This window comes from Ursus arctos, unplaced genomic scaffold (assembly GCF_023065955.2).
Source record: "Ursus arctos isolate Adak ecotype North America unplaced genomic scaffold, UrsArc2.0 scaffold_11, whole genome shotgun sequence".
NCBI lineage: Eukaryota > Metazoa > Chordata > Mammalia > Carnivora > Ursidae > Ursus > Ursus arctos.
Window position 1 is genome coordinate 29,575,798 of NW_026622775.1, and position 22,988 is coordinate 29,598,785.

At 41.0% G+C, this 22,988-nt stretch overlaps 1 pseudogene; it reads left to right on the top strand.

Moving 5' to 3' along the window:
* LOC113255814 (metallothionein-1-like) overlaps positions 1-21,104 on the top strand; it is a 38,786-nt pseudogene extending 17,682 nt beyond the window's left edge.
* The last annotated feature ends 1,884 nt before the right edge of the window (positions 21,105-22,988 follow it).

The following is a 22,988-nucleotide window of genomic DNA, read 5'->3' on the forward strand; positions in this document are numbered from 1 at the left end:
TTGGAAGAGTCATCAGAAATGCTTTCTGGTGAACTGACGCAGTGCCCAGGGGAAGGAAGACGATAAGAACAAGGGCCCCGTAATAGGTCAAGGCAAATGCCAAGCAAGGGGAGCCAGAGAATCGAACAAGCAGATTTTTTTTTCTCGAGGTAATTGTAAATGTACACGCAGTTATAGGAAATAGAGAGATCTTGTGTAACCTTTACCCGGTTTCCCCAGTGGTAACATTTTGCAAAACTATACTACAGTATCACAGCCAGGACAGCGCCAATGATGCAGTCAAGATACAGCACAGCTCGGCCACCACCAGCTTCCTGCATGGTGGCCTTGACTAGTCACATCCACCTGCCTCCCACCCTAACCCCTAGCAACCCGTAATCTGTTACTTTCTATAAGGCGAACAGAATGTGACATAAAGGGAATCATACAGTATATGATCTTTGGGGATTGAATGCTCTAGTGATTCATCCAGGTCGTTGTGTGAATCAATAGTTCCCTCTTTATGTTATTAAGTAGTATTCCGTGGTGTGGGTATGTCACTGTGCGTTTAACCATTCCCCTTTTGGGGACATCTGTGTTGTTTCCAGGATTGGGCTATTACTAATAAAGCTGCAATAAACATTCAGGTATCGATTTTTGTACGTAAGTCTTCAGTTGTCTAGAATAAATGCCCAGCAGTACTGTTGCTGGTTTGTATGACAGCTGCATGGTACGTTTTACAAGAAACTGCTGAACTATTCTCCAGAGTGGCTGTAATATTTTATATTCCCCCCAATAATGTATGGGAGATCCAGTTTCTCCCCATCCTTGCCAACATTTGGTGTTGCCACTATTTTTTCTTTTAGCCACTCTGATAGGTACGTAATGATATTTCACTGTGACCTTAATTTGCATGTCCCTAATAGCCAATGCCCTTGAGCATATTCTCACATACTCATTTGCCATCTATATATCTTCTTTGGAGCCCATGTTCTAACTGGATTGTTTGCTTGTTTACAATTGAATTTTGAGAGTTCTTTGTGTATTCTAGATACTACTCCTTTGTAGGATCTATGGTTTGCAACTATTTTCTCCCACTCTAAGCTTGTCTTTCCATCATCTTAACAAAGTCTTTCCTAGAGGCACCTGGGTGGCTCAGTCGGGTAAGCATCTGCCTTTGGCTCAGGTATGATCTCAGGGTCCTGGGATTGAGTCTTGCATCAGGCTCCTTGCTCAGCATGGAGCCTGCTTCTCCCTCTGTCCCCCTCCCAGCTTGTTCTCTCTTAAATAAATAAATAAAATCTTTATTAAAAAAACAAAAACAGAGTCTTTCATAGAACAAAAGTTTCAATTTTGATGAAGTCCAATTTATCAATTTTACCTCTCTGGGATTGTGTTTTTAGTGTCAAGTCTGAAAACTCTTTGCCTAGCCATGGATCTTGAAGATTTTTCTCCTGTTTTTTTCTAACAATGTTATAATTGTATGTTTTACACTTAAGTCTGTGATCTATTTTGAGCTGAATTTTATATAAGGTGTAAGACAGGTCGAGGTCCATTTTTTGCCTACAGATAGCCAGGTCCTCTAGTACTATGTGCCGAAAAAGGCTACCTTTCCTACTGATGTGCTTTGGCATCTTTGTAAAAAATCAGCTGGCATATTTATTTGGGTCTTTTCTGGGTTCCTCGTTTTGTTCCATTAATCGATTGCCTATCTTTGCACCAGTACTGCACATTCCTGATTACTATAGCTACATAACAAATAGCTTGAAATTGGATAGACTGGTTCCTCCCACTTTATTCTTTTTCAAAAATGTTTCAGTTATTCTAATTTCTTTGCCTTTTCTCATAAATTGTAATCTTATCTGTATCTAAAAAAGAACGTCTCACTGAGATTTTGATAGGAATTGCATTAAACTTTGCTCTTGGTTTTGGAGAGAATTGTCATCTTTGCTCTGCTGAGTTCTCCAATCCATGAACATATGCCTCTCCATTTATTTTGGATTGCTTTGATTTCTTTCATCAGCTTTGTGTAGTTTTCAGCATGCAAACCCTGTACATGTTTTGTTAGATTTACACTTGAGTGTTTTTTAAGCAACTGTAAATGGTATTGTATTTTTAACTTCAATGTCTGCATGTTCTTTGCTGGCATACAGAAATACAATTGATTTTTGCATGTTTATACTGTATCATGTGAATGTGGGGAACCCATTTATTAGTTCTAGGGGGATTTTTTGTAAATTTCTTAGGATTTTCTACCAAGAAAATCATGCTATCTGCAAATAGGGACAATTTTATTTCTTCCTTTGTATCTGTATGCCTTTTAATTCTTTTTCCTGTTGTATTGTTGTGGCTGAAACTTCTAGCACTATAATTGAATAAGAATGCTGAATAAGGGGCGCCTGGGTGGCACAGCGGTTAAGCGTCTGCCTTCGGCTCAGGGCGTGATCCTGGCGTTATGGGATCGAGCCCTGCATCAGGCTCTTCTGCTGGGAGCCTGCTTCTTCCTCTCCCACTCCCCCTGCTTGTGTTCCCTCTCTCGCTGGCTGTCTCTATCTCTGTCAAATAAATAAATAAAATCTTAAAAAAAAAAAAAAAAGAATGCTGAGTAAGGTATCTTTGCCTTACCCCCAAAACTGGGGAGTGTTATGGGCTGAAATTGTGCCCCCCACAATTCATATGTTAAAGTCTTAATCCTCAGAATCTCAGAATGTGACTTTATTTGGAGATAGGTTCTTTAAAGTTGGGAATATATTAAATGGGGTCTTTAGGATGGGCCCTAATCCAATAGGACTGACAACCTTATGAGAAGAGATTAGGATACAAACTCATAGAGGGAAGACCCTGTGAAGACACCACAGAAGACGGACATCTGCAAGCCAAGGAGAGAGGCCTCATAAGAAACCACCCATGTTCACACTTTGCTACAGCTTCTAGAATTGTGAGAAAATAAGTTTCTATTGTTTAAGCCACCGAGTCTGGTACTTTGCTGTGGCAGTTCTAGCAAACTAATCCAGGGCTAAAGCATGCATGCACTTTTTCACCTTTAAATATAATGTTAGCTGTAGGTTTTTTGTAGATGCTCCTTATCAACTTGAAGAAGTTCCCATCTATCCCTATTTTCTGGAGAATTTTTATCATGAACGGGTGTTAAATTTTGTGAAATGCTCTTTCTGCATCAGTTAATATAAACCATGTGATTTTCTTCTTTAGCCTGTTGACATGGTGGATTGTATTTGATTCATTTTCAAATACTGAACCAGCCTTGCATATCTAGAATAAACCCAATTTGTTCACAGCATATAAGTCTTTGTATATATTGATGAAATCCATTTGCTAATATTTTGTTGAAAAGTTTTGCATCTATATTTATGAGGGATATGGGTCTGTACTTTTTTGTACTGTCTTTATCTGGTTTTGGTATAAGGTAATACTAGCTTCATAAAATGAACTGTGAAGTGTTTCCTCCTCTTCTACTCTCAAAAGAAATTGCATAAAATTTTTAACCAAGAAATTGCATAAAATTGGTATTCGTGCTTTTTAAAATGTTTGGTAGAAATCTCCAGTGAAACTATCCAGGTTTGGAGATTTCCTTTTTGGAAGTACTTACATTTTAAATTCAACTTCCTTAATAGTTACAGGGATATTCCAATTATCCATTTCATATTGGATGAACTGTGATAGTTTTGTTTTTTAAGGAATGGTTCACTCCATCTACATTATCAAATTTATGTGTGTAGAGTTGTATGTACGCCTCTCCTTTTATCCTACTTATTTTTCAACATGATGATGTGTTTAATTTTATGCCAAAGTGGAAGAGTTTTCCCTTACAGTAAAAACTAAAACATACTCATAGTGGAAAAAAAAATCATGTAATAGAGAATAGAACCCAAAAAAGGAGGCAAATCTAACCAGTCAAGACTGTTAACATTGTAGCAAAGAATCTTTCAGATACCCATCTATCCTTGTCTATCTACACACACACACACACACACACACATTTAAATATACATTTTTTATATAAATGGAATCATACTGTGCATGCCCATCTATAACTACCTCTTTCATTCAGCAATATGTGATGCAAATCTTTCTATGTCAATGTAGATCTGTCTTCATTTATAATGACAAGACATTTAATTGTGTAAATGTATCATAATTTACTTAGCTCAATCTGACACTGAAAAACAAAATACTAAATTGTTTCTAGAGTTTTAATTCTATAAACAACACTGTGGTGAACATCCTTGTGCATATATCTTACCACATCTGTGTGATGAACCCCTTAGAATTGTTTCCTAAGAGAAAGTTGGCTGGTATATACATTTACAATTCGGATACGTATGGTCAAACCACATCCCACAAAAATGCATTCTTCCACCATCACGTTGGAAACACTGGGCATTATCATTCTTTTTCCCCCCTCTTTGCCAACATGATAGGTGAAAAATGATCAGGATTGTTTTCGGTAGTGGTTGTTGCTTGCTTCTTTAATGACTGATGAGGTTGATGCGCTCATGGTTTTTTGTTTTGTTGTTTGTACTACTCCTTTAAGAGCCACCTAGAGGGGCGCCTGGGTAGCGCAGTCGTTAAGCGTCTGCCTTCGGCCCAGGGCATGATCCCGGCGTTGCGGGATCGAGTCCCACACCGGGCTCCTCCACTGGGAGCCTGCTTCTTCCTCTCCCACTCCCCTGCTGTGTCCCCTCTCTCGCTGGCTGTCTCTCTATCACATAAATAAATAAAATCTTAAAAAAAAAAAAAAGAGCCACCTAGAAGTGGTGGGCTTTAAACAAACTGCTTTATTAGACACTCCAGAGGGTTGATTTAAGTACATGGAAAAGAAGATCCAGCTTCAATACCTGTCCCAAATACTATGACACTGATAACCAAAAATTGTTCTTAATTCCTTCATAGAAATAATAAGATAAAAACCCAGCTGGGGATAGATGATGGTAATGGTTGCACAACAATAGGAATATATTTAATGCCACTGAAACGTACACTTAAAAATGGCGAAAGTAAACTTATGTTATGTATATTTTAACACAATTGAAACATAACCCAGCTGGGGATGACAGGTACAGACACAGACACATAGATAGAAACAGAGATGTGTATACACACATACATAACTATATAAGAATTTTACTTTATTAGTTTATAATGAAAGGATTAGCTCTCAATGTACTCTCCCCAAGGGGAAAAAAAATGAGTAAAGAAAACGTGTCTAATATCTCTTTCGTTTTTAATACTCTAAGAAACTTCTTAAAAGATTAAATCTATCTTTATTTTGAGATATATATCATAGAATGTCATGTCATGAATAAACTGGACAGGAAGTCAAGGGCTCATTAGAGCAACATGAATAAATTATATCCTCATCCTAAAGACTGCTTATACTGCTGCAAATGTACTTCAGAGAAGGACGTTATTTTATATTTAACTTCATTTATGTATCAAACTTCTGGGATGACAAGGCTTTTTAAGTTCCCTTTATGCTTCTTTTCTGGGTCAAAAGACTTAGAGTTTCTCTTCCCGCTACTGGCTGATTTTTTTTTTTTTGTAATTTCATCTGGTATTTTGCTCATATTTCATTATTCACTGTCATTTTCATTATCACGGACCGCTATTGCCCCAGTTCCTGTGACACAGGTCCTGCGGCCGGATCATTGGGTCATCACCCATGCAACTGGCACTTTCCGTTAGTCCAGAGAACCATTGTCAATGTCTAGAAAAGTCTGGAAAAGTGCGGAAAAGGAGTTGAGAAAAGACCTCTCCTGGCCCCAAGGGCCCTGAAGCCCAAGTCTTCCTGTTGCCTCTCTGCTCTCTTCACACATACACAGGGCTTTTCCATAATGCTGGGATCCAGGAAGAAACAACTCCTGTGGTTATGAAGAGGGGAATTGAAAGTGGAGAGCTTCCTGCTCCTGCTGTCTTCAGCTAGGAAATCACCAGGGAGAGAGCAGAATCTGACTCCACTGTTACTATGCCCCCTTACGACCCTTTCTCAACCCCACAGCCAAATGTTGTATGTTTTATATGCTATGAGTTTTTTTTTTTAAAGATTTTATTTATTTATTTGAGAGAGAGAGCGAGCATGAGGGGGGAAGGGTCAGAGGGAGAAGCAGACTCCCTCCCCTCCCCGCTGAGCAGGGAGCCCGATGCAGGACTCGATCCTGACACTCCAGGATCATTACCTGAGGCAAAGGCCGGCGCTTAACCAACTGAGCCACTCAGGTGCCTATATGCTATGTTTTTAAATATGTCTTCTATCAGGTATTATTTCTTTGTGGCTTAGCCTCCAAGGGCTTTCCAGTGCTCTTAGAATAATATCCAAACTCAATATGACAGTTGTGATCTGGCTTCTACCACACTGCCTCCTTCTGTCCCTCCAAGTCATTAAACGGGTCTTGCCACCCCAAGGCCGTTAGCCTGGCAGTTCCCTGCCCCAGCTCTCCCCACATGGGGGCTCATTCTCATCCTTCAGTCTCAATTCAAATGGTACTTTCTAACACATCATCTTTCGTTTCTTCATAGCATTGACCACACTGTATAAGTGCTGGCTTTTTATCTATGTCTTGTCCCGGAACTAGAACGTGAACTCCGTAAGGCACCGCTGTATATCTTGTTTACCGTTGTACCCACAGCACCTCGAACGGGCTGGAGTAAGGTGCGTGCCCGACATAAGTGTTTGTGGATAAACAAATGAACGAGTGCTTAAAGATCCCTACACCCTCTGCCCCAAATCATAGTGGCCACGAAACTGAGCTCCCCAATGCACACCACATCGTGGGACAATAAGCATCCTGCAATCCAAGAATGTATAGTCTGAAGTCTGTTCTTAAAGAAAAAGGCAAATACTCAATGTGCTAAGGATTACTGTTAAGAAGGGTCTCTGTCCCATCACCCAAGTAGAATAAATTGGGATAAATTGATCATTTGAAAAGAGAGCACACAATGGCGAGTACCCACATCTTCCAGATGTTGCTAAAAAGATCACGTGCTTGCTACATCTCCGTCTAGGGTGTATCCTCAGGAAGACATGACTGGAATACAGAGATGTTAAGAAACTTAAACTTCTTTCGAGTTACACACAGAGGGCTGTGGTTCAAATGGAGTCTAAACTATGGACTATGAGAAACAAACTGAGGGCCTCAGAGGGGAGGGGGGTGGGGGAATGGGATAGACCGGTGACGGGTAGTAAGGAGGGCACGTATTGCATGGTGCACTGGGTGTTACACGCAACTAATGAATCATCGAGCCTTACATCGGAAACCAGGGATGTACTGTATGGTGACTAACATAATATAATAAAAAATCATTAAAAAAAAAAAAAAAAAAATGGAGTCTAAAAAAAATGAACACCAGAAGGAAAAATCTGCCTGTTTCTCAAACACTGTGTATTCTAGGGAAAAGCATATTTGTTTCTAAATAGCCAGTTCTTCTTTAAACATAATTATCTTGCAAAAGTGGAAAGCAATCCTTTCAAAGCTAGCAAGCCCAAGGAGCACTGGAGAAAGAGACCTAGTTGCTCCAATGCTATTCCCCTCAGGTACCTCCTCGCCCTTCTACACGCTGGCCCAGGCCCTCCCACGTGACCTAAGTAAGCGTTACCTGGGAGGAAAGTAAGAGTCAGAAGTGAGGCTGTCCTTCTGTTGTTTGAATGATTACATGTCTTAAAGTGAGTCTGTTTTCACGTATTACTTATAATGAAAAGAAAAAATAATCTTACTTTAACAACACACCTCTAGGGACGCCTGGGTGGTTCAGTCACTTAATCGTCTGCCTTTGGCTCAGGTCATGATCTCGGGGTCCTGGGATCAAGTCGCGCATCAGGCTTCTTGCTCAGCAGGGAGCCTGCTTCTCCCTCTACCTGCTGCTCCTCCTGCTTGTGCTCTCACAAAATAAATAAATAAAACCTTTTTTAAAAAAGCCTCTAACTTATCTTCTCAGAATGAGACTGTCTTCCTGGGTAACAGCCACCTGAAAAATAATTTGTTGCTTTTTATGAATGTACATTTGTCACACCATTCCGCAACTCCACTCCTAGGCATTTATCAAGGGGAAATGAAGACATATGTCCACACAAAGACTAGCGCATGAACGTCCACAGCACTTTATTCTGAAAAGCCAAAGTTGTACACGATCCCAATGTCCAATAATAAGTGAGTGAATAAACAAATTGTAGTATACATGGAACACTCTCCGGCAATAACATAAGGGGGCCTAAAGAGACACACAACAGGGATGAATCCCAAAACCATTATGCTGAAGAGTATATGCTGTATATAAATACAGTTTTGTGTAAAACTCTAGAAAAAACAAATTGAATCTATAATAATAAATAGGAGATTATTGGTTGCCGGAGGTCAGGATTTGGGGGTGAGGATTTACTAGGAAGGAGCACAAGAGATCTTTGCAGGGGGCTGGAAATGTTCTCATCTTTAGTGCGTTGGTGATTACAGAACTGTATACATTGGTCAGAACTCAGAACTGTACGCTTAGAAAGCGCGGCAAATTTTGAAGACACTGGATTGTGAGAAGCTTAAGGAATCGAAACTAAACCTAAAGCCATCAAGGAAATAAAGAAAAGATTTTTAGGTAAATAGAAAGGCAAGGAAACCATTTAGGTTTCCTCTTCCTGAGGACTGCATTCCTTCTCTTTTAAGTCCCAGACTCTACCCGCCCCCCACCCCCTTTAGTTCAGGATGACATACGTATCTCCTTGTGCTTGACTGTCTTTGGAATTTCCATGTCTGTGTGGGTTCCCCATACATACACTATTATATTGGATTTTCTCCTGTTAATCTGCCTCATGTCAATTTGATTCTTAGTCCAGCTAGAAGAATCTTGAAGGGGACAGGACATTCTTGCTCCCTGACCCCTTTCATGCTTTTTTATTTTTTATCAAATGAATATATTCATCATTCAAAAAGTTTACCTTTTTTAAAAGATCTTTAGTTGTTTTAGAGAGAGAAAGCAGGAGAAAGGGCAGAGGGAGAAGGAGAGAATCTTGAGCAGACTCCCCACTGAGTGCAGAGTCCGATGCGCGGCTCCAGCTTGGGACCCCGAGATCATGACTAAAGCTGAAATCAAGACTCGGATGCTTAACCAACTCAGCCCCCCAGGCACCCCCAAAATATGAATCTTTAAAAAAAAATAATACCACTTCTCACTGAAAAGAACCAAGCCTCCTTAAATGAACAGATGCTTCTGAGGTTGGGTCAGGCAAAGTACACGACGAGCCTGCAATATGCTGTTATGCCAGAAAATGAGGATCGGCGCCCAAAATGGCAGGACACACTAGCTAGCCTGAAGGGGCTACCGCTGGCAAACTACACTGCAATTTAATGATGCAAATCGACAAATAATTATTAGAGTAAAATGAGCACCCATGAGTTCATACTCACACATACAAACATGCACATCCACTTACATCCATTCACTAGTGAGGGAAAACGGGAAGCTCTTCTTTAGCACAATGCCATGGGGCGCCTGGGGGGCTCAGTCGGTGAAGCGGCTGCCTTTGGCTCAGTCATGATCCCAGCGTCGTGGGATCAAGCCTGGCATCGGGCCCCCATCCCAGGGTCCTGGGATCGAGCCCTGCGTGGGGCCCCCTGCTCAGTGGGAGCCTGCTTCTCCCTCTCCTACTCCCCCTGCTGGTGTTCCCTCACTCACTGTCTCTCTGCCAAATAAAGAAATAAAATCTTAAAATAAACAGATAAATAAATAAATAAATAAATAAATAAATAAATTAGAATGCCAATTAATAAATGTAGACAGAATGATGGGGTCAAATTTATTATTTTCTAACAATCACAGTAATAATTGAAGTAGGACAAAATCATCAATGGATACTGCTTTACAGAAGCTATTGAGTTCCCGATCTTGCGTGGACTAGGTAATTATCCTCTTTGACTAATATTATATATGTGATATACTAATTTTATGTATGTTATATATGTGTATGTGTATATATACATAGAGAGAGAGAGAGTTTTCTGTTAGGATTGGGTTCAACTGAACTCTTTTTCCTTCCTGTTGTATTTTTTTTAATAGCTCATTTTCTCTCATGTAAAAGATGACCTTAGGTAGGCAGTTCCAAAGTAGTGCACCAGCTCCATAAAGTGTTCCTTTCGGTTCTGTTTCACCATCTGCAAAGTGTTACCCTTCTTCTCATGGTTCAAAAGGACTTCCAGAGTTCCAGTTGTCACACTCACATTCCAGGAAACACCGTGAAGAATTCCCAGAAGCACCATAAAACCCGTCCTTCCACACCTTGTTAACCTGACTTTAGTCATATGGCCCCACCTTCATGCAAAGAAGGCTGGAAAATGGAGCCTTTGAGCCCGGGATATGGTGCCCTGCTAAAATTCAGGGTGCTGTTACTCAAGAGGAAGAGGAAAATGAATAGCCATTCTAAGATAGGCATTACTGCAACCATCTTATAGTTGAGTAAACGAAAGCTCAGACTGGTTATGTAACTTGCCCACATTCACGCACCTTGTACGAGTTACAGCTGGAATTGCACCTCAGATCTCTCTCATTCCAAAGCCAGCAGACTTCCCAACACCCACTCCTAGCCGGGCTCACCCTCAGCACGAGTTTGGGCTCAGCAACATGCCAGGTTCTCTGAAGCTAATGCAGGGTACCCAGAAAACAGGCAGGCAGAGACAATGGGCCCCCACTCTAGGCCAAAACCACCCTTTAAAGGATTTCACAGCATCCTGGAAGGAGCCCTCCACCCTCTCCCATGTGATAGATAGGTGACAAAGACCTGATTGGATGACAGGCACATGGAGGGTTAATCAGATTAAAACAGCTTGCCAACAAGCCTGTAAAAACCCCTAGACTTAGAAACTGCCGTGGCCTCACCTCTCCGTTCTCCTCCTTCTTCAGGTGCATTATACTGCCACTCAATAAACTTCGCTCTACCATCACTCAGACCTTGCTTTGCTGCCCATCACTCTGTCTGGTCTGCCTCTTCCTACTTGGAAGCGGCATGACCAAGAACCGTGGGCGGTGAAGGAAAAGAAACCCTATAACAAAGCCACATGTTGGAAATAGCACATTATGTGATAACACATTTTACTCCAGGATTTAGGAATAAAGCCAGTTTACTTAAAACAAATATAGACATGTTACGGTGTACGAGACAAAATTCACACTTATTTTTATCATGAAACAAGAGACTTGAAGAAATTGTACAATGGGTCAGTCGCTGTGGACTGCCCTGCGCTCTTTCCCTACAATCTCCTGCTTGTTGCTACATGTCAACTCTAGTTACAGCTTTCTGTTTTCTGACCTTATCAATTGCAGAGTTTACTCTACTTGGAGCCTACAGCCTCTACATTCCAATAGTACTCATGTCTTATATAGTATTGATTTTTATGGGCCGCTGTTAAAAAGAAAACTACAGACCCAAAATGGTGCCACTTGGGCCAGGTCGAGTCACCAAACTGGGGCTTAATACCTAACCTAATTGCAGTTTCAACCTCCCCTAGAATTTTAAGTCTTAATGAGTGAGTCGGGAATTGTCCCATAAATACCAATAAGGTAATCTGTCCCAAGGGCGTTCTCCATCTCCCCCCCCCCCATACCTTTCCCAAAGGAAGATGGGGTAATCTGCATAATAAGACCCTTGCCCACCCCTGTGAGAGAAAGTGGGTGACCTGGCCTGAAACAAGCCTTTTCTTTTTCTAATAGGTTTCTTGCCCCACCCTCCTTCCTATTAAAACCTTCTACTTCATTTTGTTTTGTTTATAAGGTTTTATTTATTCGTGAGGGAGAGAGAGAGAACAAGCAGGGGGAGCAGTGGGCAGAGGGAGAAGCAGGCTCCCAGCTGAGCAAATAGCCCGATGTGGGACTCGATCACAGGACCCTGGGATCATGACCTGAGCTTAAGGCAGACGCTTAACTGACTGAGTCACCAGGCACCCCTAAAACCTTCTATTTTGTACAACTCAGGAGCTGTCCTCTACTTGATAGATGGGATGCCGCCCCATTCATTAATCATTTGATAACGCCAATTAGATCTTCAAGATTAACTTGATTCAATTTTGTTTTTTAACACCGCCAATTGATTTTTTTAACTTTAATTTTTAATAGCAATGTTCAGATGCTTTTAAAAGTTGGAAAACAACCGGAGATCCCATTTGGATAAAGTCCTTATGTAATAATACCATTATTGTCACAAAATATAATTTCCCAGTCATTTCACACAGCTTTAAGATTATCTGCTGATTTGCAAGGAAGGGTCTCGTCTGATAAATAATTCTGTGGGACCCTGACGGCATACAGTCTTAACTTGTGATTACACTTACAGCCTAGCAGCTCCTTTGATGCTAAGTTTCCAGACAAAGTTTCCTGCAGCTAGATCTTTCATGGGTGGAACTTTTAATTGCAGAACTTCATGTGGCTGATGAGATCCTATTATGATGTCTGCTTAAAGGCTGTGGTTCAATTTTAAATAAAGCTTTGGTAGAATACTACCAATTTTGGTATTTGCTCCCTACAATTACTATACAAGCTAATGAAAAGTTTAAGAATACAATTTGGAGAACTATCAAATTGGTTCCAGACATCTGACGGAGAGGTACGCAAATGAGTAGAAGATTGAGCTATACATAAAAAACATATTTCTTTTTTAAGGCACAGAGACACAAGTGCTTATCAAAGTATACCAAAGTTTGATTATATTGAGATAAATGGATTATAATTTATTTGGACAAGTAGCTCAGAGACTCTCTAATGTTAAGAAAAATCAGCTTGGTCAGTTTGCCTTAGGACTAACACAGTTTTTGAGGTACTTAGGTGGGGAAAATGGAGAGGAGGGAACATCTTAAATATTAGACATGGGAAATCGCACTTTCTAATAGGTTGGGCTCTTAAAAATAGATGATATTTAAGCCAAACAAAAAAGTAAGATCGGGGCCATTTCATTTGCTACACTGGAAGACAGAATATTTAGACACTGGGGGAAAAAAAGACCTAAGAACGTCCTGAAAGTCATAGAAGTTCCATCTTTTGGGAACCAAGACTCAAGGTTCTATGATGACCCTGTCACTAACACAGCTTAGGCTCACCCAACCAGGATTTAGCAGAAGGCAGGAAAATCATAAACTTCCAAGTCAGTATCAGGTGAATAAAACCAGATCTCAAAAAAGACCTAGGAAAAGGTCAGTTATAATTATACCACTGATGAATGTAAATGCTGAATTTCACTGAATTTAAGAAATATCTTAAATTCCAAGGTGTTAAAATGTGAAGGAAAAAGAAAAATCAAACCCGTATCTTACAATTGATGACACACAGCAGGGGAGACGAGGACTGGACTGAGGTACACATTTCCTTAAATGGGAAAGAAGCCAAAGAGAAAGGTATGTAAAAACATAGTGATGATTATTTTAGGGTGGCAGAGATGTTGTTGGGACAAGACTCAGAACCGGGTATGTGCTCAGAACAAACTGTAGGCCAGGTTAATTAGGAGCTTTGAGTGGGAGGGCTATTATTATACTAGAGTCCATTACGAAGAGGATCTGTGTCAGTACGTAGGCCCTCTGAAGTCATTAGTTTGTACCGAAATAGTCACACCTACCGCTAAGCCCACAGAATTAGTCTTAGAGAGAGATCCACAGAGAAACTTTTATTTGTTTATTTATTTATTTATTTATTTGGGAGAGAGACAGAGATAGTGAGAGACAGCACAAACAGGGAGGAGAGGGAGAAGCAGGGTCCCCACTGGGCAGGGAGCCCAATGTGGGACTCGATCCCAGGACCCCGGGATCATTGACCTGAGCTGAAGGCAGACTGTTAACTGACTGAGCCACCCAGGCGCCCCACAGAGAAACTTTTCAACTGGTTTCTTATTCCCAAAAAACACCTCCAAAGAAGTGTGGAACCCACATGGTCATTAAACCAGTTGGTATGTTACAGGGTTGTTTTTTCATTGTTTTTGTTTTTTATTGTTACAAGTTTCACTGATGGACACTGGGGATTTAAATAAATTTTGGTTGCCATGGTAGGCCTGAGATTCTGTCAGCTGGAGACTGATAACTCTAGTCAAAAGGATTCTACCCTATCATGTTTATATTCATAATTACAGTGTAATATTTTCTCTGCTTATTTATTTACATTTTGAATGACTGGTTTGGACTACTGGTTTTAACATTCTAAATTTCCACTCTTGTCAACTGTCTGTATAACTGAGACCGTCTATATTTTGCTACTTTGCTATCAATAAAGAGGAGTTCTGCTTAATAATAGAGCCATGCAACCTGAAGCCTAGAAGATAGAATGCTCTTAATTGTCTAGCTGCCTGCATTGTCCAAACCTGGTTTGTTGGGCACATATGGTGGGTATGGAGGAACAGATGTTTGTGGCAGAAAGCCCAAGATGGCATCCCAACTCTCTTTGCTTTCCTTCACAACATAGAATCTCTGGTCTAATTTCTAGAGAGAAACAACTAACCTGAATAGAATGCTGACTGGGTAGTGTGAGACCTGGAAAGTTAGAGAAGTTTGGTCTCTATAGAGAAAGTACCAGGGCAAAACTGCAGGCTATTCAACAGAGTATAATATAATTGGAAACACTATTGTAGAAAATAGCTCTGGCTACCATGGTGCAGAAAACAGACAAGAGTAGACAGGGAACCTACAGTTTAAAAACAGGTCCTCACAAAAACAAAACAATGACATTGATCAATCAGAAAGTATACCATGAGGCATGCCCGGCTGGCTTGGTCAGTAGAGCATGGGACCCTTAATATCAGGGTCGTGGGTTCAAGCTCCATGTTGGGCAAGGAGCCTACTTAAAAAGAGAGAGGGGGGGGGCACCTGGGTGGCTCAGTCAGTTAAGCGTCTGCCTGCAGCTCAGGTCATGATCCCAGGGTCCTGGGATCGAGCCCCACATCGGGCTCCAGCCCCACATCGGGCTCCCTGCTCAGCGGGGAGTCTGCTTCTCCCTCTCCTTCTGCCTCTCCCCCCCACTTGTGCGTGCTCTCTGTCTCTCAAATAAATAAATAAAATCTTAAAAAAGAAAGAGAGAAAAAACATAACACCATGAGATGATGTAATGCTAAGGAATTTCCCAAAGAAATTAGTATTATTGAATACCTACTATGTGCTAGACTCTATTGCTAAGGGTATTTTTCTTATCTCATTTAACCCTAACATTAATTGTAAAATAGGTATGGCTGCTCTCATTATTCAGATGAAAAATGTAGTTCCACGAAATTATGTAACTTTCCCAATGTCACTCAGTTTCTAGGTGGTAAAATTGGGATTCAAATCCAGAATTACTGATTTCAAAGCTATTGCTTTTTCCACACAACCAGATAGTCCTTGTACTCTAAAAGCTGCAAAATATTGCTGAAAGAAATTAAAAGATACCTAAATAAATGGAAAGATGTCCATGTTCATGGATCAGAAGATTTAATATTGTTAAAATAGCAATACTACCCAAATTGACTACAGATGTACAGATTCCCTATCAAAATCCCAGCTGGCTTTTTTTGCAGAAATTGTTAAGTTGATCCTAAAATTCATATAGAAATTCAAGGGACCAACAATAACCAAAACAATCTTGAAAAACAACAAAGCTTAAGGACTCCCACTTTCTAATTTCAAAACTTACCACAAACCTATAGTAATCAAGACAGTCTGGAGGTGGGGGCCTGGGTGGCTCAGCTGGTTGAATGTCCAACTATTGATTTTAGCTCAGGTCATGACCTTGGAGTTAGTAGATGGAGCCCAGTATTGGGCTCCACGTTGGGGACAGAGCCGACTTAAGATTCTCTCTTTCCATTTCTCTCCACCCCTCTCTGCCTCAAACAAACAAACAAAAAAGTCTGGTACTGGCAAGAGGACAGACACATATAAATCAATGGAATAGAACTGAAAATCCAGAAATAACCCTTATGTTCATGGTCAAATGATTTTCAAGAAGAGTGCCAAGACAATTCAAAGTTGGACCCTTACCTAACAGCATATACAAAAATGAACTCAAAATGGATCATAGAGGGGCATCTGGCTGGCTCAGTTAGAAGAGCATGTGAATCTTGATCTCAGGGTTGTGAGTGTTCAAGCCCCATGTTGAGTGTAGAGATTACTTTGAAGAAAAAAAAAAAAAAAGGATCATAGATCCAGATGTAAAAGCTAAAACTACAAAGCTCTTAGAAAAAAGTATAAGGCGGGGGGGGGGGGGCACCTGGGTGGCTCAGTTGGTTAAGCATCTGCCTTCAGCTCAGGTCATGATCTCAGGGTCCTGGGATCTACCCCACATTAGGCTCCCTGCTCAGTGGGGAGCCTGCTTCTCCGTCTCCCTCTGGTACTCCCCCTACTTGTGTTCTCTCTCTCTCCCTCTCTTACTCTGTCAAATAAATAAATAAAATCTAAAAAAATAAAAACTAAAAAAATTTAGAAAAACCGTATAGGGGTAAATCTTTGTGACTTTGGGTTAGGCAATGGTTTTCTAGATATGAAACCACTAGCACAAGGGATAAAACAAATACTTTCAACTTCATCAAAATTTAAAACTTTTGTGCTTTAAATAATACCATCAAGAAACTAAAAAAGACAATCCTAGAATAGGAAAAAATATGTGATAATTACATATCTGATAAAGGCCTTCTATCTAGAAATAAAAGAATAATTCTTACAACTCAATAATTAAAAAGACAAATCATCCAGTTTTTTTAAATTCAAAAATACGAATAAACATATCCCCGAATATCAATAATAATTAGGTAAATGCAAATCAAAAACGATAAAATATCAATTCACACCCACTAGCTAAGCTGGCTATAAACAAACAGAAAGTAACAAATCCTGCTAAGGACACGGAAAATGGGCACTTTCCTACGTTGCTGATGGAATGTAAAATGGTACAGCTGCCTTGGAAAACAGTCTGACAATCCCCCAAAAGCCTAAATATAGAGTTACCATATGGCTCAGCCATTCCACTCTTATGTATAAATCCAAGAGAAAGGAAAACATATGTCCACACAAGAACTTGTACACACATGTCCGCAATGGCATCACTCATGATGGACAGAAAAGTGGAAATGACTCAAATATAGCAACTGATGAATGGTAAACAACATACAGTATATCCTTACAATAGAATATTTTTGGCTATGACAAGGAATGAAGTATTTGAATCTTGAAAACATTATGCTGAGTGAAAGAAGCAGCCCTCAAAGCCCCCCTATTGCATGGCTCTGCTTATATGAAATGTCTATAATAGGGTAATCTATAAAGACAGAAAGTAGATTCACGGTTGCCCGGGGATGGGAGGTTTGTGGAGAAATGCGGAGTAACTGTTGCATCTATGGGATTTCTTTTTAGGGTTATCAAAATGTTTTAAAACTGATGGTTGCACAATTTTGCAAGTGTATTAAAAACTACTGCATTGTATACTTTAAATAGGTGAGCTGTATGGTACTTATCTCAGTAAAGCTGTTAAAAAGAAAACCCTAAATCGTCTCTTTATTTACATTTTCAAGCAGATGTCCAAATACCGAGTTGACAACTAGTCATTCCATTTCCCCTTACCAACAGCATTCTCAGATACCTTCTCTTTTCTTTTTCCTTTTTTAAAATATTTTACTTATTTATTTGACAGAGAGAGAGAGGCAGCGAGAGAGGGAACACAAGAGGGGGAGTGAGAGAGGGAGAAGCAGGCTTCCCACTGAGCAGGGAGCCCGATGCGGGGCTTGATCCCAGAACGCTGAGATCATGACCTGAGCCAAAGACAGCCGCATAACGACCGAACCACTCGGGCACCCCGTCTTTTCTTTTTTCAATTACAGCCAGTACTGGGGAATTGAATCATGAGGCTCTGGTTAGATTGGAGAGATTGCCTTGATGTTTTAGAAAGTCAGTAAATCTAACTCCCAATCCCTGTGTAGCTATTATCAGCCTAGCCCTATGGGTTTCAGTTTTCTCATTTGTGAATAAAAAAGATTGTGCAGATAATCTCTGAAAGTTCTTCCTGTGACACTGAAAGAGCTTGAACTCCATCAGTGAAGTGCTGGTTTTCTTTTTCTCCTCAGAACCAGTCCGGGGTGCCTGGGTGGCTCAGTCTGTTAAGCGGTAAGTGTCTGCCTTTGGCTCAGGTCACGAGCTCAGGGTCCTGGGAGAGAGCCTACCCGACCTAGCTAATCATGTTCCTTCTTCTATGCTCTGTGAGGCTCACTCTTGCCCCAAATCCCTCAGGAAGAGCATCCATTGCTTGTGAGGCACTGTACTTCCCTAGACATACATTGATTGTTGTCCCTTGAATAAAGGACATCAAACTGGTTACTAAATTATTGTAGTTTGTCATTTGACAGAGATAGTTAAGATAGATTTTAGTGCTCTACAAAGTATAATTTAAGACCTGAAATTTCTAAGTTAGGTCTTCACCATTGAAATATTTACTGGGGCGCCTGGGTGCCTCAGTTGGTTAAGCATGTGACTCTTGATTTAGGCTCAGGTCATGATTTCAGGGTTATCAGATCGAGTCCTGCATCGGGCTCACACTCAGCATGGAGTCTGCTTGTCCCTCTCCTTCTGCTCCTCTCTCTCCCTCTCCCCATGAATGCACACGCGTGCTCTCTCTCTCTCAAATAAATAAAAATCTTTAAAAAAAAGAGAAATATTTACTTACTGATTGTTCATTGTCTATATACCTCTGTTAAAATATAAGCCCTGCAAGGGCAGGAATCTCGGTTTTTTTGTGTTTTTTTTTTTAAAGATTTTATTTATTTATTCGACAGAGATAGAGACAGCCAGCAAGAGAGGGAGCACAAGCAAGGGGAGTGAGAGAGGAAGAAGCAGGCTCATAGCGGAGGAGCCTGATGTGGGGCTCGATCCCAGAACGCTGGGATCACGCCCTGAGCCTAAGGCAGACGCTTAACCGCTGTGCCACCCAGGCGCCCCAGGAATCTCGGTTTATTGATCGATCTCGAGCATCTAGAACAGTGCCTGACAAATGGGAGACATTTAAGTACTTGTTTCAAGAACAAATGAAATAGGGAAAAGTTTGTTTTTTAATCATTATTATTATCAGTGCTAACACTCAAGTGGCAAGTTTCAGTAGCAGGTTGTAACAGCACCGGCAAGTGAATACATGCCTATATTCGTCCCATTCTCTGGTATTATTTGTCAGGACACAATTGAAGCTTTAATCATTTATCACATGCTTACTTCAAATATGAAAGTTGCATTCCTTAGTTCTCATATGTAGCCAAAACTACTAGTTCCCAATCTAATTTCAGTTTCTCCTGCTTTTTTGAAGACAATCTGCTCAGCTCGAAGACCACATTTCTAATCTCTCTACGGACAGGTGTAGCCAAATGACTGATGAGATATCCATGGAAATCGCTGGAAGTTCTCTTAGGAAAGCTCTTTAAAATAAGAACAAATAGCTGGTGTGGTCTTTTGTGTTTCTTCTGCGGCTTCCTGCCTACAATGTGAACATTCTACCAGCCCTATCTTGTACAATGAGGTAAACTTCAGGCTGGAAACTCTGTGCAGTGGATGACAGAGCAGAAAGATATAAGGAATTGTTGCAGGATTTCTTTTCCTTCGGTGCCCACGGTTCTTGGTCACTGCTTCAAAAAATGAAGAGGTAGACCAGACAGAATGGTGGGCAGCGGAGCAAGGTTTATTGAGTGATAACAAAGTGATAGGACAAAGTTCTCAAGGAGAGAGGGGATTGCCCCTAGAGTTTCTAAGTCTAGGGGTTCTTATGGGCTTGTCGGTGGGTTCTTTTAATCTGATTAACCCTCCATGTGCCTGTCATCCAATCAGGTCTTTGTCACCTATCTATCCACCATATGGGAAAGGGTGGAGGGCTCCTTCCAGGGTGGTGTAAAAACCTTTTCAGGGTGGTTTTCTCTTAGGGTGGGGGCCCCTTGTCCCTGCCTTTCTTCCAACTATCCTTCATCAGAATCAGAATCTCTGGTGATGTGGAGATGTAAAAGGAGATTTTGAAACGGAGCAAGCAAGCCTAGCTAAGAGTTTCTTTTAAATAGGGTCAGGAGGCCATAAGGGAGGAATTTTTGCACATGCTCATCAGAGAAACTATGAACTTCTTGCCAGCTGCCGGCCCTCTGCCTGGACTTAACTCCCTCCTCACCAGGACACCTGAATCGTTCCTTCACATTTCTCACTTCTAAAGGAACCATCACAATTTGGGGACAAGTTTCGATCCCTCTTTTGCATACTACCCAACCAATCTCAGTTAACCTAGTTTTAATCCCTGTTTTTCGTACAGATCCTAAATGAGAATTGTATTCATGGCCTTTCGTCTTCCTAACTCTGCCGCTTCTTTGTTTTCCTCAGAACACAAGTCAGGTTTCTACCCGAACCTGTCTTCGAATCGCAATTCTAATCGCCCAAATAAATCCCTGTTTGCTTACACAGTCAGTGAATTCTTGGTCAACCACACCAACACCCCCACCCCATGCTATTTTACATAAGAAAAAAAGAAAGCACTATCTTGTTTTAAACCAGTTATTTCAGGTTTCTTATCAGCTAAACACAATCTCAAACTGATAAACTACATATACTGACTGTCATCTTTGTAAAGCTTTGAAGATTTCAATAATACTATAAATGTTCTTTAAAAATAAGGAGAGGGGCACCTGGGTGGCTCAGTTGGTTAAGCGCCTGCCTTAGGCTCAGGTCCTGATCCCCCAGTCCTGGGATCAAGCCCCACGTCAGGCTCCCTGCTCAGCAGGGAGTCTGCTTCTCCTTCTCCCTCTGCCTCCCCCCTTGCTTCATTTCTTGCTCTCTAGATCTCTCAAATAAATACATAAAATCTTCTAATAAATAAATGAATAAATAAATAAATAAATAAATAAATAAAAATAAGGAGAAATCGACCACATCTCCGGCAGCACCAGTGTCTCTCTGTGTCACCTGCTTTGGACCTCATTCCTCACCTTGGGGTGAAATGGACTCCCAGCTGTTCCTGCTCCATCCGGGTCTCCTGCACCTGCGCCAGCTTCTGCACAGGCAAAGAGGGCAAATGCACTCCCTGGGAGTAGAGCTGCTGCTCCTGCTGTCCCGTGGGCTGTGCGATGTGTGCCCAGGGCTGCATCTGCCACGGAAGCATCAGGCAAGTGCAGCCACTGTGCCTGATGTGGGGGAGGGCCCATTCCAGATGTAAATAGGGCAACATGTACAAACCTGCAGTTTTAAACCACTTTTTCATATTACTGTGCTTGCTACATTCCTGTTTCTACGAAATATGTGAATTATAATAAAAGTTGGTGACCTAAAAAAATAATAATAAAATCCTTTGCTTTATGTACTTATCTTTTAAAGAATAAGATACGGGCTTTTTATTCTGAGCTAAATCGCCAAGTTTTAATTTTAATCTTAAGGAAGAATATTTGATCCATAAATAGGAAGCAGGGAATACTACTAATTTCACATGGCATCATTGGACCTTACCTTCCACAAAGAAGACCATGAAATACCTTTGGATGTTATAATGCAGGAATAAAGAGAAAAACTGATGGTTCTTGAGGCCACACAGGATAAGAGATTAAAAGCTAATTTCTGGTCATGGACTACTGCAACAGTTTGAGTGTCCATTACTGAGTCAAAGAAAACAGGGAAAGGTTTCTTATATTTGTAGCTGTGTAAGCCTGTCCTCCAAGAAGTAGACGCCAAGAAGTAATTAACTGTGAAACCTAAACCCGCCACCCCCACAGCCCACAGGAACCTGATTTACTCTTCCATTGTCTTCATTAGCATAACTTTACAATTGCAGGAGACTCTTGCCCAGGCAAATGACTTTACTGTTCATTCCAGAACTTGTTTGAAAGATCATCAACTCTTTAATAGAAAGCATTGACATTTTTCCTACCAACACTCTTCAAACTCCCAGCCTCCTAATCCTTCCCTTGCCGTTTCCACCAATCCTAAATCACTATCATATCACAGTTTGTACCTCATCTCCTCATCGATACACCTGCCTTAAACCAAACTTCAAAATCTCCCTAAAACCAGGCCTTGCCCTTCTCCCTCTGAGACACAACAAGCTCTCTTGAGGTGGTAGTTCTCCTGTGCAACAGTGAGCAAGGAACTCGGTTTTATCTTGTCAGTGATATTTGGGAACTGGCATTAATACATGCAAAAGATTTCTTAGGGCAAGGTCTGTGAAGGAAACGGGAAGGACCTGGAGGAGGCTGAGAGAGCTGTGGGCCTGCAGAAAGTCAGAGGCAGGATTCAGGGAAAGCGGGAAGGGAGGAAAGGAAGAAGGAACGTTAGGCAGCAATGCAGTTCTCAGAGAATTTGGTAAGGCCAGTGTGGGGTCACCGAGCCCAGTTCAATTACTCCTCAAAGTAGTCCTACATTTTGCAGGAACCCGACTGCCTTGATGCCCCTGGCGAGCTCAGTGCACATGAGCGGCGCTGTGAGAAGCAAGACCCCAGCACCACAGCAGGAACAATCATACCTTTGCAGTCACAGGAGATGTAAGAAGACACATTCTCCTGACTCAGGATGCCTGATGATCCAGCCTCTGAAAAGACAATTTACAAAAAGTGTGACCTTCTGAGAAAAAGCACATAATGAATGAAGAAACTCCAAACGAGTCTAACATAAATTTTTGAGTGACTGTATTAACTATAAAAAATCTAGTCAAAGCAATTGGGATTTTTCCACATTTAAAAATATGCTCAAGATAACATCAGTTATTAAATTCAGTTTATTGGGGTGCCTGGGTGGCTCAGTCGGTTGAGTGTCCGACTTTTGATCTTGGCTCAGGTCTTGATCTTGGCTCGGGTCTTGATCTCAGAGCTGTGAGTTCAAGCCCTGCATTGGGCTCTATGTTGGGTGTGGAACCTACTTTAAAATAAATAAATTCAGCTTAGTAATTCAGTTATTAAAAACTAAAGAATAACTTATAGTGATAAAATATGACAGTCCTTGTTACTTTGTTTCATTTTGTTTGACACTCATTAACTGATAAATTTCCAGTCTCCAAGGACTGAATCGTGTCCCTGTGGTGATGCC